Below are 20316 nucleotides of genomic sequence, written 5' to 3'. Positions count from 1 at the left end.
TGCCGGAAGAGTGTAACCGCCGTAAGAAATTTTACTAGTAAAACTGTGAGTTGTTGGATGTAAAACTCTGAACTGCACGGAAGAGTTGGCATAATATTTTTTAATAATGAACTGTGTGTCCGCGTCTTCGGCTCGCGAGTTTTAAGGTTTTTACTCCTCCTCCCTTCTGGATGGTGGGGAATCTTTTTAGGCGAATAAAATAATTTCTATTACTCCCTTCCTAAGGTCAATGAGCTTGATTTTTAGGAAGAGAGGGGTGTGTCTTAAGATTTTAATTGGTTAAGCCCTTTGGCTCGAGACTTAGTTCCATCCAGTAGAGAGTGGGAGTGAGCTGATTATCTTATCGCTTGATAATTTGGCGATTCTGAGAACGCTTGAGGGTGGCCTGTCGAACGAGCGCTCGTGCACTATCAATTTCGAAAGGTTTGTCTTATGTTTATTATTTGTCAATCTCCCGAGGACCAGCGGATCTTTGTTTTAATAATCCCTGAGATAGAACGGTTTCAAGAGTAAGCTATATCAATGAATACGGCTGTTGGAATTTCTTATAATAATTTCGTGTCTCTTAATTCAAGAATTTATTTAGTGTTCCGTTAGCGCTATCTCGACTGGCCATTCTCTGAATTATATTTGTTAATGGCGATACACGCGGGTTAGGTTGCGTTCTTCTACGCGTTATCTTTATTCCTCAGAAGAATCGCTTTACATTCCAAATGCAAGTCGATCCTTGATTTCTTTCTTCCACGAAATCGTTTCGAGGAAAGAAAAGAATCGTGGAGTCCACCGGACGTAATAGATCTAACGCATGCGTATATGCAATTTCGGGTCAATGAAAATTGTCGCAAACCGTTAACCATTATTACACATAAAGGCTTATTTCGATACAAAAATGTTCCCGAAGGAATCTCTCCAACTCCGGCTGATATTCAAAGGAAAATGGACGAGTGTCTAGCCGGTATTGATGGTACGATCGCGTATTTAGACAACATATACGTAACGGGCCCTACTCCCGAAGCACACATGAAAAACTTAGAAAAAGCTTGCGAGCGGTTACAAGAATGCAGACTTAGACTTAATATAGGAAAATGTAAATTCATGCAAGAGAAATGAAGTGCTCGGTTTTACAATTGATAAAGAAGGGTTGCACAAGTCAAAATCGAAAATTGACGGTAAACGCACCGCAACCAAAAAACAAAAGAACTAGAGTCATTCCTCGGCTTAGTAACCTTCTACGCGAGATTCCTAGAAAACCGTTCAGAAAGATTAAAATCGCTTTATGATTTAGCAAACGCGAAGGAATTCGCATGGAATAAAGAATGCGACGACGCTTTTAATTGGGTGAAACAAAAATTAATATCACCGTGAGTTTTGGCGCACTTTGACCCGAACGAACAAATCGTGATGGCTTGCGACGCGTCAAAACACGGATTGTCCGCGATTCTTTCACATAAGTACAAAGATGGTACAGAAAAACCGATAGCGTATGCATCGCGCATAATACCAAAGAAAGAATTGAGCCGGACGATTCTCGATAAAGAAGCAATGGCTATAGTTTTCGGATTTAAACGTTTTAGAGATTTCATATTTGGTAAAGAAATAATTTTACGAACAGATAATCAGTCCTTAAAATTAATTTTAGGGCCACGAAAGGAAATCCCGGAAACAGCTGATAACAGATTTCAAAGATGGGCATATTACCTCTCAGGTTTTAGATTTAAAATCGAACATATTAGCTCGAAAGCTAACGCGAACTGTGATGCGTTATCACGTTTACCAATCAAAGACGAAATAGACTTAACTGAATTAGAGCCTGAATTTTCTAACGTGTATTTTTTTGAAGAAGGAATTAAAACATTCGAGAGTAAAATGTTAGCAACAGAAAGTTTAAAAGACGAAACGATTATCAAAGTAATTAAATATACGACTAGCGAATGGCCGAACTTAAAAGAACTCTCAGATGAGTTAAAGCAATACCACAGAAAAAGACTCGAATTGTCGGTCGATAAAAATTGCTTATTTTGGGGGCTACGAGCCGTTATACCAAGTAACATGCGACCATTAATTTTAAGAGAACTATATGCGTCTTATCTAGGCATTGTAAAAATCAGAATGTTTGCACGCTCCTACGTGTGGTGGCCAGAGATAGATAAGGATATTGAATTCACTGTAAATAGCTGTAACGTTTGCTAGATCGAGAGAAGAAAACCACGACAAACTCCTTTGACTACATGGCCATGGCCGGATCGCGCATGGAGCCGCATACATTGCGACTTTTTAGGACCTCTGTCGGAAACATGTATTTAATAATTATCGATGCTCATTCGAAATGGGTGGAAGTGATTAATTTAAAAAAAAATACCAAAGTGTACAGAGTGATAGAAGAATTTAAGACCGTATTCGCGCGATACGGATTACCTTTACACGTTGTCACTGACGGCGGTCCGCAGTTTAGATGTAAAAAATTCTTAGATTTCTTAAAGAAAAATAGTATAAATCATAGTTTCGCACCGCCGTATCATCCCGCAACTAACGGGGCGGCTGAGAATTTCGGGACTTTCAAGGACAAAGTAATAAAAATCGTAAAAAGGGGAGAAACGCCGGATACGGCTATTGATAAATTCTTAATGGATTATCGCAGCATCGAGCACTGCACAACAGGGAAAAACCCTTATCAACTTATGTTCAAACGAGACATGCGAATGCGTTTTGATATGTTAAACCAAACATGTTCGCAAAAGTTCAAAAAAGCCAACGCGCGCAGATCATTGCAAGCGGCAGAGATCGTCAACTAGACTTAGGCGCGGGCGATGATGTTTACATAAACGATTATAGCGCGCGTTCGGAAAAAAGATGCAAAGGCGAGATTGTTAAACAAATCTCGCCCTCAACGTTCATTGTGCGAGATGCTAATAATGTAATGCACAAGCGCTATAAAAACCAAATCGTCAAAGGCGCAGATACCACTGTAAAATTACGTCGTTCTCCGAGGTTGATTAAAAATTAAAAAGGCGGGAGAATTGTGGTATCTGATGCAAGAGCGCTAGTATGAGTGTGTAAACATACGTGATAGTTACGTGTGTGCGTGTGTACGTATGAACGCCAACGAGTCAGTTACGTTCCGGGCGGCTCGGCGAACGGTACATCTCCACACGTGATTACCTATATGTGTAATTGTGATTAAATAAACAAACCACTCCTGGTAGAGTACCAGTGACGAAACTGCGTTGTTAATAAACCACCTCTCGTAACACCACAGATTTCAAATATCACTTTAATGTATATACATCTTCGATTAACAGAAATATTTAATACCATCGATTGTGATAATGGATGGTTCGGCAAAAAACATATACTTCTTTTTGGAGATTTATTACAACTTCCACCTGTGCATGAGGATCCACCTTTTATTGAATTATCTAAACTAAAAATTGAGAAGTATATTGATGCAATGGGGTCTGTAAATTTATGGTCTTTATTTAGTTATGATGAATTACAAATTAACGTGCGATAACAAGGTGATAATTCTTATCGAGGTATATTAACAAGAATTCGTGTTGGAATAGTAACATATTCAGCTGTAACTATTTTAGAAACAAGGAAAATAAATTTTAAAGAAATTAATTGTGATGGCCGATTACAGAAATTATGTGATTATTTGCAAAGCTTACCAATGGATACAGTTTGTTTAATTCCAACTTGTGCATTATGTGATGTTTTGAATACTGCAATGTTAAATCTTATTTCTTCGGACGAGATAGAACTCGTTGCTCAAGATCTAGCAGAATGTGCGCCATATTTAAAGAAAAAAGTTATGAAGATATTAAGTAAAAATGATAAAGATAGTTCTTGAACAGCTGGATTAGCGAGAATTATAACTATAAAATTAGGAGCACGTATAATGGTTAGAAGAAATATTGATGTTAGTTTAGGTCTTGTAAATGGTACGATTGGTACAATTACATCAATTATGCGTAGTGGAATAGATAATGAAGTAGAAAAAATAAAAATAACAATGTCATCAGGAATCGAGCATATTATAGAACGCATAAGCGTTAAGTTTGAAGTAATGGATAGAGCGTTTGTTATAAGAAAACAATTTCCTATATGTCTAAGTTATGGTATGACTATTCACAAAAGTCAAGGCCTGAGTTTAAAGCATGCTGTTGTGGAAGCTGGAAATTCTATATTCAGTTGTGGACAAATATATGTCGCTCTTTCACGAGTGATTACGCTGAATGGGTTGCATCTTATAAATTTTGACCCTTCCTCTGTCAAAGCAAACGAATTAGCTATAATAGAATATAATAGATTGCGAACACAATACCGGCCAGATCTTTTAAATATTAATATTTTGAAACAGCGTGTCCACAAGGTTCGTGATATAATTTGGACGTTATCAAAAAATGTTTTGGAATGTCAAATTGATGATAACAATATTAATGATTGTACTTTACAGTATATAAGAGGATTATCAAATATCGATAATATATCTTGCTATGCTAATGTTTCAATTCAATGTATACTTCATTCTCCTATTTTCAGAAAATTGTTGTTTCATCTTGAGCATTCAAATATTATAAGAAAATTTATTGATTCTTATGTATCGAACGATAAAACTATTAATATTATGGCTATACGTCAATTGGCAGGACATCGATATCTTGAAAAGACTCAGCAAGATGTTAGTGAGTTTATTATAAATCTTATTAATAGCATAGACAATATAAAGAATATAATTGAAAACTAATTAAACATAACTTTACGATGTAAAATATGTAATTATACAAATACAAAAAGTCATACTGTTGCGTGCAATATAAATAGTGGGCCCACTGTAAACGTTGATGCTCGATAGCATCTTTCAAACATCTTATCTACTCACGACGAGCGTTGAGCGATGGGCCTGCGAGCCCGTAAACTCAGCAGTTCACACGTATGTAGGGACCGAGGCGAGAAAATCTCGTACGCGCGTTCCCCTCCCTTCAGGGACCTTTTCGAGAGGACCGACTCAAGTGCGGGCGAGTCCGCTGTCGTCCGCCCTAGCATACGCACATAAAAATTTATATATTGCGATATAGGAGACTGAGCTCTCCGTATTTTCGTTGCTTTTCGAAAATCGATAACAGATCTACGTGGAGACCGAGTCTCTTCACGTGATAACGTATATTATCCATGTTAATGAGGCCGAGACCTCACGTACTAAGGATACATAATAAAGTGCATTATAAAGAAATTGTGTGTGAATTATAACCCTCACACAACACTGCAATCCACATACAAATTATATATTATTACTTCAATTACCTGAAAATTTAAAAAAAACCATATACTCTACAAGAATTAATACAATATAATTTTTCACGTTGGAATAATGTTGAAAAAACATGTATCAATTGTAGTGCTATTTCTTTTCTTGAAAAGACTGATATAATAGTAACAAAAAGTATTATTATCTTACAGTTATTATTATTTAAAATCAGTGATAAAAAAATTATTAAAATGACAGATTTAAAAATTAAAGCTATACCTACGGAAAAAATATGTATTGGTGCGAATACGTATAAAGTCATTAGTGGAATTTTTCATGAAAGTAAAAATACCATCGAGGGACATTATACAAACATTGTACGTGCTAAAGGTAGCGGATGGCACTTAATAAATGATTTAGTAGTACAAAAATGTAGTTGGCCTCGAAATGCTAAAAATGCATATACAGGGTGTCCTAGACCACCCGTACACCCCTTTTCTTTCAAAAACTAAGCATTTTAGAGAAAAATGTTTCAGACAAAAGTTGTTTGGTTTCGAGGGGGCCATAAGATGGTACCATTGGTTTGACCTTGAAGAGTCATTTGAAGGTCACGTGAAGGTCACTTCAATTTTTTTAAATGGAATACCCTATATATTTTTGCACATTCTTGTAGCTCATCTCGACGTAGTACATTTCTCTTCAAAAACTAAGCATTTTAGAGAAAAATGTTTCAGACAAAAGTTGTTTGGTTTCGAGGGGGCCATAAGATGATACCATTGGTTTGACCTTGAAGAGTCATTTGAAGGTCACGTGAAGGTCAAACTATTTTGTAAAATATTCATTTTTCGATTATCTTACCTTAATACTTTTATGTACAAAATAATAAGAGGAATCAATTGGTGTAAAAGAAACACAGTTATTTTTAAGAAAAAATATGTAATTGTTAATTACAAATTACATATTTTTTCTTCGAAACAACTATGTGTTTTCTTTACACCAATTGATTCCTCTCATTATTTTGTACATAAAAGTATTAAGGTAAGATAATCGAAAAATGAATATTTTACAAGATATTTTATGATTTACGTAAAATTAAGAAATTATTTCAAGCCTCATAACTCGGAAAGTACTTAATGAAAACTAACTTAATTATAGTGTTTTGGAAAGCTCTCGAGATAAGCTACAAGAATGTGCAAAAATATATAGGGTATTCTATTTAAAAAAATTGAAGTGACCTTCACGTGACCTTCAAATGACTCTTCAAGGTCAAACCAATGGTATCATCTTATGGCCCCCTCGAAACTAAACGACTTTTGTCTGAAACATTTTTCTCTAAAATGCTTAGTTTTTGAAAGAAAAGGGGTGTACGGGTGGTCTAGGACACCCTGTATATTTTTTGCAGAAAAGATATAAATTTTTACAAAAAGAAATCCCTCTAAAAAAAATCTTACAGATAAAAAAATTATGCCAAGTACATAAAAAATATAACACCTTGTATGCAACAAAATGTTTAATGAAAAAATACCCTTAACAATAATTTACAAAAATTCTCCCTCAAAAAATAATTTCCCTAAAAAAAAATAAAATACTAATACTAAAAAGAATTTTCCTTAAAAAATGGAAAATTAGAATTAAATCGAAGAAGAATTAAACGAAAACGTATAATTAGCGCGAGAGAGATAGCGCAAAGGATGGAAATATGTGCGAAAAAATTACGTCATGATTTAGTCAACTTAAAACTCTTTATTCTTGTTTTACATATTTTTTTATGTACTATGTGGACTAAAAACTAAAGCTGCCAGCTCGCAGTCGACGAGTTGATGCTTGTTTAAAGCGTCGCGCGTATTACATTTGATACTTCTTTCGGATTTATTACAGTGGACGCGATATTGGAGAATTGCGTAAACTTGACATCAACTGTTTCGATAATTTTATCCAATCGATCAAAAGGTACATCTATGCATTGATCGAGATCGAACATACGATGTAACGTCTATTCGATCATCATCATGCATACGTTTGAAGATTCGAGACTTATGAGTTTGACGTCGTTAATCGTACGAACTCTCTCACTGTTAGCGGTCCAACGCTTATGAAATTGTAGTCATCTTTAGAGTCGTTCCGAAGGAAATTTTGAATATTGCGACGTTGCTCGTAGAGTCCCTTCCACGTTTCGAGAGATAATATCAGTTCCTTTCCCCGATGATCTCCAATCTCTACGTAACTCACGGTGGACCCACGTTGATACCAATTTCGAGGAATTTGAATTCCGTAGCTGTCAATGCGTATCGTCTACCTAGTATACGAACCGCGCGACGCTCCAACGAAATGCTACAGAAAAAATTAAAATTAAATAATACTAATAATAATAATAATAATACAATTTGTAAAAATAGAAAAATAGAAAAATAGAAAAAAGTTAAATGTTTACTTGTCACATTTGTTTTCAAACGATGGAGTTTTATCACGATTCGGTACATAATTATTCACGCGTCTTCCGATGCCGCTGCTGCTGCTGCTTCTTTCGACGTAGTACATTTCTCTGGGATTATGAAAAGTGAACTACGAGCTGTTAACGCGACACTGATCGTACAGAAATTAACCGAGTATACGTGACGCTCATCTTCCAAAAGTATAATGTGGTGGGGGATCAATGCTTCTAACGCCCTGAAATTTAGAAGAAGGGGGAGGCAGCGCTCAAAAAATTCTTAGAAACGCAAGGAAAGGATTAGAGTGGGGAAATAAGAGATAAAACATATTAATGTTTACATATTTTGTGTAATGTTTACAATTTTTGAATTTAAATAATACAATTACAGCATGAAAGTGATAGACTCGGACATAGCTGTTATGGCCAGTTTCAAATCAGGAGCTTCTTGCTTCCCAACGAAGAAGTTGTGATTGAATAGGAGGCCAATTGTCACTCCGGGTCACTCATTTGTTGTGCTGCCGAAACATGTTCTATTACAAGGGTTTTTATTGGCTTCTTTTTATTTATTTATAGCGCTCTAACGATTGTTTTTTTTTTCTCATTTTACATTTGATTAAATTTATACTTATGATTTCTTTCTTTCTATGCGACATACGAAAAACATTTGTCAATGAATACGGATCATTTCACTTCGCTGATTTTGTTATATTTCTTACTGAAGAAGACTAAGTAAAGTCGAAACGTTTTTGTAATTATTCAATTAAACGAATTTATGATTATTTGTATTTATGTTATTTAGACTTTAGTAATTAGCTCGTATTATTGGCCCTAGAATTTTTAATTTTAATTTTTTTATTATTGCTTTGCAACACACGAGCAGATTTAGTATTATTATTGGTTTTATTTTTACATATTTTATTTTTCTTGCAATTCTTTTTGGCGTTGCGACCACCAATTAAATATTTTAAATACATCCCGAGTAGAAATTTAAATCCGGCGCAGAAAGAGTCTGGATCAGGCATACCCTACACACTGGCACGGCACTGTTCCGGCTGCCAAAGCAAGGCCTGACTAATTGTGTAACGTTTTTTTACTTACGGCCTTGATTTAGCATTCCGGATTGCGACCTGATCAGGCTATTGGGTCGTAGCTTGATCAGTCCACTAGTTCAGGGATTGATCCGGCCACCTAACCTGTTTCGGACATCGAAAATATTTAAAAAAAAGGATAAAATATTATTTAAAGAAATGTTTGATACCATCTATCAATCATAGTTGGACTCTATTTGTATTTCGGCTCCTACCATAACCGGTTAAAAACGCTTTTCTGCCTATTCTGAATTTTTACCTATTCTGGGGGGATTCGAACGTGCGCTATTTGATCGCCTATGCCGAAAGCTAAGTACGCTACCTATTTAGCTATCCCAACACTTCGAATATTTTAAGTTAAATTATGTAGGCGTTTATTTCACACAACACAAATATACTTTAATCAATAAATTTATCATATTATATCGAATATCACATTTATTTTTCACGTCATATTACATTATATATTTTTATATTCATATGATATTTATCATATCTCATAATTATTGTTCGCGAGCGGAATCCGACAGTGCGATGATAGGAACGGAAGGTCTTTCAGCGAAAAAAGTGCGCCTCGTTCACACAAAAAAGACTGACGTTTATTAGAGTCAAGAGTAAAACAAGTGTTGAGTGCAGTGATTGCGATTCGCGAAACAGCGGTGTAACAAAGTAAGAGCGGTTTTCGCGAGCGGTATCGCGAGCGGTGTAGCGAAACAAGAGCGTTTTCCGAATTCGTAGGCGGTCGTATAAAGCGGTTCGATTTGCGTATTATCAAAAGAGATAGCGGAAGTCTGAGTGAGTAAGCGGTCGTATAACAGAATAGCGGTTTTAACAAAGCGAAGCGGTTTTACAAAGCGAAGCGTTTTAACGAAAAGTGCGAGATTTCGAGGTGCTCGCGTGCGGTGCCCGTTATAAAGCGAGCGGAATCTTGGGCCCGTTGCGACGTGGCCCAATAAATTTTGTACTTTAGCGGTGACCTCAAGGCGTCACGTACAATTGGCCGCCGATGAGGTCTGACGTAGACAATTCTTTAATTGTCTTGCGCGCAACTTTTTTCGATCAGCTGATTGCCAATCAGCTGATCGTGACGTATGGGCGCGCATGCCCGTACGCTACGCTGATTTTGTCGACGGTTGACAATGTTATTGCGAATGTTTATGATCAGCGTTTCTCGATCGATGAAAAAATGCGAGATAACGGGAACGGTCGAGTTTTTCTGACTAATCGAAAGCTCGAGAAGATTCTTGACGCCCGTTAAACTCGAATTCTCGAATTATAGAATATTATTTGAAATATTAAGAGAAATTTAATCCGGGATGATTTTTATGATTTTCGAACAATTATCATTACATTTATCATATATTCCATAAAAAATTATATTATATTTATCATATCATATCACATAATTATTTATCATATTATATCAAATATCATCTCAAAACAAAACAAAAATTTTTTTTTCATTTATCATATATTCCATAAAAAATTATATTGTACTTATCATATTATATCACATAATTATTTATCATATTATATTAAATATCATCTCAAAACAAAAAAGAATTTTTTTTTTACTCAATTGTTAATTTTTATTAACTCTTGTTTGTCGAGCGCCTTCCCAATCTTTCGCTGCATTGAAAATCTTACCCAAAGATTTCTCAATATCCTTGCATGATATAGGCAGTCCGTGTGATTTATACTTCTCTATGACGATTGCTAGATGCAAATAGCAAAAAAATTGAAGGATTGATAAATTAATCACTGATGCAGGTACATACTAGCGATATCGTAAAAATATATAATACATTGCATTTCAGCAAAAAATTTCGTCTTCGCGAAGACTTTTTTTACATGCGTGTCTTTTACAGCAGTGTAATTGGCAATCACGTCACGGGACACGAAGATTTTTAATACTCGGCGTATTGAGTTAATGACCGGACTCGAAGAATCGATGTTCTGCCATAAAAGTCGTTTCTGTAAAAAAAAAAGTTTTAAATTCATATCAACATCTTCAGCAGTCACATTGAATTCACTTGCAGTCACTTGCAATTTTTTCTCGACGATCGTCATCCTTTGCCAAAACTTCTTCAAAATCATCGAATTCTTTTGATCCTTTTAAAGGTAGAATGAATCCATGGTCCACAAGTCTGAAATACCAATCGGCTGACTCTGTTTCAAACAATTTAAGTCTGTTCTCACATGGCTAATTTCTTTTGCCAGTTCTTTTATCTATCTTGAAATTGGTGTGAGAGCCTCGTCAATAGTTTTTTTAATTCCTTCAGTCATGTCTAAAATATTAAAATTAAAATTAGAATATTTAAAATTAAAATCGAAATATTAAGAATAATTAAAATAAATAAATAAATGCCTTTCATATCAATTTGTCATAGTTTAGTGACGGACAATCTGAAAGAATAACATTCATCATGGACTCGTCCATAGATGGTCCTTCCAATTCCTGAGGCATCTTTCGATTGATTGGAGGTGATTGTGCGCTCCCTGAAATTGTACAATAACAATTGAAAAATGGAACCAAGAGTATTCGACTTCCTTTGCTGGCAATATTCTATTGCATTTTTGCAGTTTATTAAGTATAATTGACTACGTACATTAATATACAGCGAGGATAAAAAATTTACCTGAAATGTAACAGCGCTGCGATTTAAAAATTTCTTCTTGTGACTGTTCGGCTTCTAGGAAATAAATGACAAGAATATAGATGCAGCGATTAGAATGATGATTTTTATTAAGAGCGCAACAACAAAAAAGCAATCAATGTAGTTGCTCTAGTTGAAAGCTAACCGATCAGAATTGGAGGAGCACGCCACTCTTCATTCAGCGTTTCAAGTTGTGTTTCTTTTCTTGTAGTTCTGAATTGCCACAAAAGTTCTATCGGAGCATGACATTTCTTCATCACTTGTAAAAACTGACTTTTTATGATTTAGTTCTCTTAGCTTATTTATTGCTTCTTTATAATTTCCTTTGCAATAACAAAATGACATTTGTACTGTAAAATTATAATGATATTCACGTTTCAGATTTTAGATACTTTCGTTAAATCTTACTTGCTTGTCCTCGCAGTTTGATGGGAAATTTTGGCCAGGTGTTTTAAGCTGGTGAGCAGTAGCGGACGAGCGAATGCAGTTTTCCAGTAGTTTCTTCGTTATAAGGCGGTGGCATGAATTTTGTAATTAAACAATTTGCTTCTTCATCGAAGCTTATCCAATCAAATAGTACTATGTCGACACTCTTCTGCCCAGGGGCAGTTTCTTCGCTGAATTCAATTATTCGGTATTTCATGTCACTCATCTATTTTAGAAACATAATATGTATATACACTCACCCGCAAAAAAAGCGGTACACCTAAAATTTGAGAAAATTTCATCAAATTTTAAATGATCATAACTTGGTAAATAATGATGATAAAAATATGTTTAAAAAAACAAAATGAAGGCTGTAATGTCCACTTTAAGAATATTTAAGTGGCAATTATGCTCAGCCATTGTTTTCAAAATGGCGGATAAGGAAGTGAAAGGATGTAAAATTGATTATTAAAGGATCGAGTTTGGGACGGTGCACGGCGTAAATCAGGTAACGCAGCCCAATGAGACCAAATGCTCGTGAAAGTGTGGAGTGTTATCTTTAAAATGTTTTTTTACCGAGCTCGATACGATGATTTTTCGCTGAGTTATTCCGAATTTAATTAAAAACGCTCTTTTTTCTTCTTCAATTTGCAGCTCAGCGAATAATTATCGTATCGAGCTTGGTAAAAAAGCATTGTAAAGGTGATACTCCACACTTTCACATGCATTTCGTCCCATTGGGCTGCGATACCTGATTCACGCCACGCACTGGAGCAAAGCGGGAACCTTTATTTATCGGTTTTGTATGCTTTCATTTATCCGCTATTTTGAAAAAAAATGGTTGCACATAATTTCAATTTAATTTAGGTGTGTGTGTGTGTGTGCTCGTTTGTATACCACAAGGATAAGGACCCCGTGGTTCGTCAGCTCCACAGTATTTAAAGACTCCAAACCCTCCTTGTGGCGTGTGTGTGTGTGTGTGTGTGTGTGTGTGTGTGTGTGTGTGTGTGTACGGGCGCACGCATGTGTGTATTAATAGTGGGTATGACCTCCTCGTGCGCGTATTACCTCATTCATACGATCAGGCATACTCTGTATTAGTCTTTTTATTTCATCCTGCGTAATTGCATCCCATGCATTTTGAAGAACTCTTTGAAATTCTTGCAGTGACTGAGGTGCAGGTACGTGATTTCGTACTTTCTTGCCGAGATTGTCCCACAAATGCTCAATGGGATTTAAATCCGGACTACTTGCTGGCCAAACAAGTCGATTTATGCCAACTTCATCGAGGAAATCAAACACTCTTCTCGCAGTGTGTGGTCGAGCATTGTCTTGCATAAACAAGAAGTTCTCTCCGATAAAGGGTGCATACGGAACAACATACGGAAGGAGTATGTCTTCCACGTATACATCTGCGTTCATGTTCCTGTCAAAAAAGTGCAAATCTGTATGAGCGTCCGCTGAAATACCTGCCCAAACCATCACAGAGCCTCCATTGTAGCTGTACCTTTCACTTACAGTACAATCTGCAAATCGTTCTCCACGACGACGATAAACTCGTTCTCGTCCATCTGGAGAATAGAGACAAAAACGAGATTCATCGCTAAAGAGTACTTTGCCCCAGTCTGCGTAATTCCAGTCTCTATGCGCAACTGCAAAATTGAGTCGAGCTACGCGATGACGACCTGTAAGAAAAGGTACAGCCGCTGGCCTGCGCGAAAACAGATTTTGTTCCGCTAATCTTCTCCGAACGGTGTCAACGGATACATTGCAATTGTGGACATCCCTTAAATTGTTTCGAATTTGAACAGCTGTTCGATGTCTGTCTCTTAATGAATTTAAAACAATAAATCGGTCATCGTTTTCATTGGTACGTCGAGGGCGCCCAGAACCAGGCCTCCTCTTGAAAGAATTGGTGTCTAAGTACCTGGCATAAGCACGTTGCACAGTTGACACTGACAGATCAAGTGCCTCAGCAACGTATCTTCGACTTCTGCCATCTTCAATTAAAGCAACAACTTGAGCAGCTTTTTCTGGAGTTATCGTTGCCATAATCGAGAAGTAATTTCAAGAAGAAGTAATTAATTATGGTTTCAATAGATGAAGTCGCAAGGAGCAACGCGTCTAGAGAGCTAGCAAATCAATCGCATAACTTGTACTTTAGTCTTTCAATGTACCTGGCATAAGCACGTCTCAAACGGAAAAAACATTGAAAGACTATAGTACAAGTTATGCGATTGATTTGCTAGCTCTCTAGACGCGTTGCTCCTTGCGACTTCATCTATTGAAACCATAATTAATTACTTCTTCTCGAAATTACTTCTCGATTATGGCAACGATAACTCCAGAAAAAGCTGCTCAAGTTGTTGCTTTAATTGAAGATGGCAGAAGTCGAAGATACGTTGCTGAGGCACTTGATCTGTCAGTGTCAACTGTGCAACGTGCTTATGCCAGGTACTTAGACACCAATTCTTTCAAGAGGAGGCCTGGTTCTGGGACGCTCATACAGATTTGCACTTTTTTGACAGGAACATGAACGCAGATGTATACGTGGAAGACATACTCCTTCCGTATGCACCCTTTATCGGAGAGAACTTCTTGTTTATGCAAGACAATGCTCGACCACACACTGCGAGAAGAGTGTTTGATTTCCTCGATGAAGTTGGCATAAATCGACTTGTTTGGCCAGCAAGTAGTCCGGATTTAAATCCCATTGAGCATTTGTGGGACAATCTCGGCAAGAAAGTACGAAATCACGTACCTGCACCTCAGTCACTGCAAGAATTTCAAAGAGTTCTTCAAAATGCATGGGATGCAATTACGCAGGATGAAATAAAAAGACTAATACAGAGTATGCCTGATCGTATGAATGAGGTAATACGCGCACGAGGAGGTCATACCCACTATTAATACACACATGCGTGCGCCCGTACACACACACACACACACACACACACACACACACACACACACGCCACAAGGAGGGTTTGGAGTCTTTAAATACTGTGGAGCTGACGAACCACGGGGTCCTTATCCTTGTGGTATACAAACGAGCACACACACACACACACCTAAATTAAATTGAAATTATGTGCAACCATTTTTTTTCAAAATAGCGGATAAATGAAAGCATACAAAACCGATAAATAAAGGTTCCCGCTTTGCTCCAGTGCGTGGCGTGAATCAGGTATCGCAGCCCAATGGGACGAAATGCATGTGAAAGTGTGGAGTATCACCTTTACAATGCTTTTTTACCAAGCTCGATACGATAATTATTCGCTGAGCTGCAAATTGAAGAAGAAAAAAGAGCGTTTTTAATTAAATTCGGAATAACTCAGCGAAAAATCATCGTATCGAGCTCGGTAAAAAAACATTTTAAAGATAACACTCCACACTTTCACGAGCATTTGGTCTCATTGGGCTGCGTTACCTGATTTACGCCGTGCACCGTCCCAAACTCGATCCTTTAATAATCAATTTTACATCCTTTCACTTCCTTATCCGCCATTTTGAAAATAATGGCTGAGCATAATTGCCACTTAAATATTCTTAAAGTGGACATTACAGCCTTCATTTTGTTTTTTTAAACATATTTTTATCATCATTATTTACCAAGTTATGATCATTTAAAATTTGATGAAATTTTCTCAAATTTTAGGTGTACCGCTTTTTTTGCGGGTGAGTGTAGTAAGTAATAATAGAACACATTTTTATCCTTAATTAAAATAAATAATGTACGTAATACTTACAGTGTTGCTGCAATGGTCAAAATCAAAATAAGTACAACGTATGGACCAAAAATAACCAAAAAAAAACGGAAAAAAATTAAGACGTCTGAATTTATTTTTAAATGGGTTACTGGCGAGTTAAAAACTGAAATATTGTATAATTTAATTATTGTAGTGACACAAGTTCAAAAAATACACCCAGCTTCAAAACTGTTCTCGGATATATCCGCGTAACACTTTGACACCGAAATAGGTTAAAATCATCAAAACATAAGCTAAAGTCACGGGAAGACAAAAACCGATCGTATATTGTTAAAACAGTTGGTTCGCCCACTCTGACGCTTCTGGTTTATTCTATTTTACTCTTGTACTTTTTCTTACAATTTTAAGGTAGGATATATATTAATAATGTACTTAGCATTTCAACTCGTAACTTCATATAGGGCACTGAAATAAGATAAAAGAAATAGAAAAAACTTTTTAACATAGAAAATCTGTGATATTCACAGTATACTTTTATTATGTTTCATAACATTCGAGATCAGGTATGAAGAATAGGTATATAACATACATTTTTACTATTTCGCATTCAACTTGTTTGATTTTCAAACAAATCATTTTTAATAATATCTTATCTATTTCAAATGTTTTTTCTTCTCCGGTTTCTTTAATTTTCCATATGTGTAAAACGCTAGAATCGCAGGGATATGTAAAAATAGATCCATCAGGACTCAGTATTTTTCCAGATATTTTGACATTTTCATCATTGTCTGATGGTAAAATATACATTCTATCAATCATTATAATCGTTTTATTTTTGAGCAAGACAATATTGTTTGGTTCTAAAGTTGACAATATCATTTATTTGTATTTTAGTTTTTTAATTATTCGAATTTTTCCAGATTTGGTTATTTTCTGATTTAAAATCATTATAGCCGGTGGGATTGTCACTTTGTCTAGAATGAGAAACTGTGTTTCGTTGTATCTTCTACAAATTTGTGCTAATGGGGTTTTTCCAGTTCGCAACATTTTTTTTATCCGGCCCAAAGCGCTTTCGAAAGGAAATGCTGTAAGGTGGCTCAGCGAACATGACAAAACCTTTACATCATCTGCTAAATGAATTAAGCTGTGCATATTTAAGATTTGGCTCTCAATGCCATACAACTGGTTTCCAAGTGAAACGAACAGTTCTTAAATAAGTTGCTGCATGTTCTATGTATTTTAAACAAAATTCATCCGAGCACAGAATGCGACAGCCAACATAAAACAGCATAAAGTGATTGTATAATTTCTCCGGAAGAATATCTTTTAGAAGAATTGGCGATGCATATAATAAGAAGAATCTGTATTCTGTGGCTTTCCATTTAGAAATATTGTTTAATGTTCTTGTAGTTCGCTGGAAATCTATTGGTATTTGAGATTGGAATTCTAGTAACATTGCGGATAATCTGTACTTTTGACTATGGCTTAATTTGACTTGTCGGTTCCCTTCTATCCAGTAATCATTTAAAAATTTCTTCATAACACCTAAGCAGCACAAATGTATGAAGTCCAATGAAAAATGATAAACCATGTCCAATCCAGGTATGCGTGTCAATGGAGAAAGGCCAGTGTGGTATTTCGATTGCTGCTGGGAGCGAAAACTTGAATCGTGTCTTTTAAAAAAATCTTGTCCGACGTAGACTGTCCGCTTATTATGACGCTGGCCCGGAATAGTGCATCGCTCACAAGCATAGTAACCTCCATGGCCTTTTATCGATTTGATCATAGACCGAGCCGGTCTATCGCAGATAAAACTCTTTATCGATACTTTGAGTACTATATTATTTACTTCGACTCCTATTTCAAGTAGTTCGATCACTTCATCTATAAACTTTTCAAAGTATTGACGCAAGTCCGAAGGCTATATAGCTACAGGGAATACCGGATACACACTAGGGTTGAAAAAAATTTGGCATAATATTGGCCAAAACTGTTTCCGACTTGATTTAAATAATGGCAAGCCATCGATGTTAAATTGAAGGGCAATATTTCTGTCTTCATGCAGCGATGGGTTGATTAGTCGCTGTAAGTTTTGTCGTATGCCAAAATAGACAAACTTTCCTTCGACTTCTCCAGAACTATTCCGTACTGCTGTAATAGGCTGAAAATTTGAAGTTTTCATGAAAATCTTTGAAGATTTAGGCAGTTGCGGTATCAATTTTCTTCTCAGTATTCCCAACAGTGTCTAAATGAGTATGCGGAATCTGACTTTCAATAGCCCACCAGCGTAGGGCTTGTATTTCACAGAAATTTTCGCAGGGTTCATCGCTTAAGCTTTCATATTCACTTATTGTGTCACTCGTATTGTCACTATCTGCCGCACTAGATGTAACTAAACAAGCACCGTGGTATTCTTCTGACTGACTGCTGTTCTCATTACTCGCTGCGATAAGCATGTTAACATTCTGTACGTCATCATGTGATTGTTGGCTGGGCCCTATCAAATGCATATTAGAAAAAAATTAGGATTTAGTCAAATTTTATATGATAAGCGTTTTTTTGGTTATTTTTAATTATTACATTAAATTATATTTATGTATGTACTAGCACTGTGAATTAATTTTGAGGGATTTTTTTGTAAATTCAAGGCTTTATTGTGAAAAATTGTGTACATTATTATTTTTCAAAGTATTGTCCATCGCTAGCCACTACTTTTTCCCATCTTTCTGGCAGCATACGGATTCCGCGTCGAAAGAACAACTCATCTTTTGATGCTATCCACCAATCGATCCAATTTTTCGTATCTTCGTAAGATTGGAAGCGCTGCTTAGCCAGGCCGTGTTCCATGGATCGGAACAAGTAGTAATCCGATGGAGCAATATCTGGTGAATTTGGCGGGTGGGGTAAAACATCCCATTTCAGCGTTTCTAAGTATTTTTTGACTTCACGAGCAATATGTGGTCGAGCGTTGTCATGTTGAAAAATTACTTTATCGTGCCTTTGCTCGAATTGCGGCCGTTTTTCCTTTAATGCACGGCTCAAACGCATCAATTGTGTTCGGTAGCGTTCACCAGTGATGGTTTCATTTGGTTGAAGCAGCTCATAGTACACAACACCAAGCTGGTCCCACCAAATACAAAGCATGAGCTTCGAACCATGAATATTCGGCCTTGCCGTCGATATTGATGCATGACCAGGCAAATCCCACGATTTTCTACGCTTAGGATTATCGTAGCGTATCCATTTTTCATCGCCAGTGATGATACGATGCAAAAAACCCTTTCTTTTTTGCCGTTGAAGCAATTGTTCACACGTGAAAAATCTCCGTTCAACATCTCTCGGCTTCAATTCGTATGGCACCCAATTTCCTTACTTTTGAATCATACCGAGTGCATTTAAACGTTTGGAAACTGTTGTGCGATCAACATTCAACGATTCAGCAAGTTCATCTTGCGTTTGACATGAATCTTGGTCGAGTAACGCTTCCAATTCCTCATCTTCGAACTTTTTCGGTTGACCAGGGCGTTCTTTGTCAACTGTATCGAAATCACCACTTCTAAAACGTCGAAACCAATACTCATACGTTTTTATCGATGGAGTATGTTCACCGTAAGTTTCCAACAGCACTCGATGACTTTCAGCAGCACTTTTCTTTGAATTAAACAGGAAAAGTAAAACTTCCCGCAAATGGTGTTTTGTTGGCTCGTAATTCGACATCTTCGGAGCTGAGGAAAAATATGTTGTTTACACTTCAGCAAAATGATACGTAATAAAAAGTAAAGCCTAATGACAGAGCTTTGACATGAATATAGAAGTGTCCGATGCGATATAGCATAAGTTACGCCATCTATTGTAAATCCCTCAAAATTAATTCACAGTCCTAGTATGTATGCATATATGTATATATGTATGTATGTATGTATGTATGCATGTATGTTGTATGTATGTATGTTGTTTGTATGTATATGTAAATATGTATGCTGTGTAAAATATGTTGTGTATAAACATACACAAAATTTAAAAAAATACATTGAACGATAAGAATATAAAGAGTATATGAATTGAAAATAGAAAGGAAAGGAAATGAGAAATACATATACCTGGTAAGGATGAAGTTAATAATTGATTTTCACATTTTTGTTTTTTTTCTTTGCGGATGGCACGCCATTTTCTTACACGTATACGTGCTAATAATTTTTTTCTATCATCTTCGCGGTCCATGAAAAATTAACGCACAAAATGATGTGTGAGGTAGAAACGCGCGATCGAAATTGAGGTTAGACAGGATGCCGGATAGTTGCCGTATCAAATTTGGCTGTGGTTAAGCTATGTGAGGGGATGCATGCTCAAGACTGGGTGATGTCAGCGGTGTTACGGCCTCATACAGGGTGCCTTATCTTGGGCCTGACCCGATGGCTACCGTATATCCGTACTGGCGATGTACGCATCAGGTTAGCATAAGTATCTGATCAGGGGAACTGTAATACGGTGTGCCGTACCGTAATCTGAAAGCTACCTGATCAATGTTAAGGCTGCCGGATCAAAATTTCTACTCGGGATTTTGTAATGCGCAATTCTTAACATGTTTTCTACATCGCATACTATTGGTATTATCTAATTTATTAAGAGCATCAATATCTTCATAATCTGCATCCAAGGTTTCATTCAATATATATAGCCGTTTCCCGCATCGTCTAGTATATCGGTCAGTCATTTTCGCTTTTCAAGTCCTTTAACGTACACGACAGATGATTCT

At 36.4% G+C, this 20316-nt stretch overlaps 1 pseudogene; it reads right to left on the bottom strand.

Annotated features, from left to right (window-relative positions):
- Positions 1–16000: 16000 nt before the first annotated feature.
- On the bottom strand, positions 16001–19277 carry LOC145969017 (uncharacterized; annotated as a pseudogene).
- Between the last annotated feature and the right edge of the window lie 1039 nt (positions 19278–20316).

Source organism: Camponotus vicinus, unplaced genomic scaffold (assembly GCF_025532165.1).
Source record: "Camponotus vicinus isolate PSW18456_S1 unplaced genomic scaffold, iyCamVici1.0 SCAF_3, whole genome shotgun sequence".
Lineage (NCBI taxonomy): Eukaryota > Metazoa > Arthropoda > Insecta > Hymenoptera > Formicidae > Camponotus > Camponotus vicinus.
This window is presented reverse-complemented; position numbering and strand designations above follow the sequence as displayed.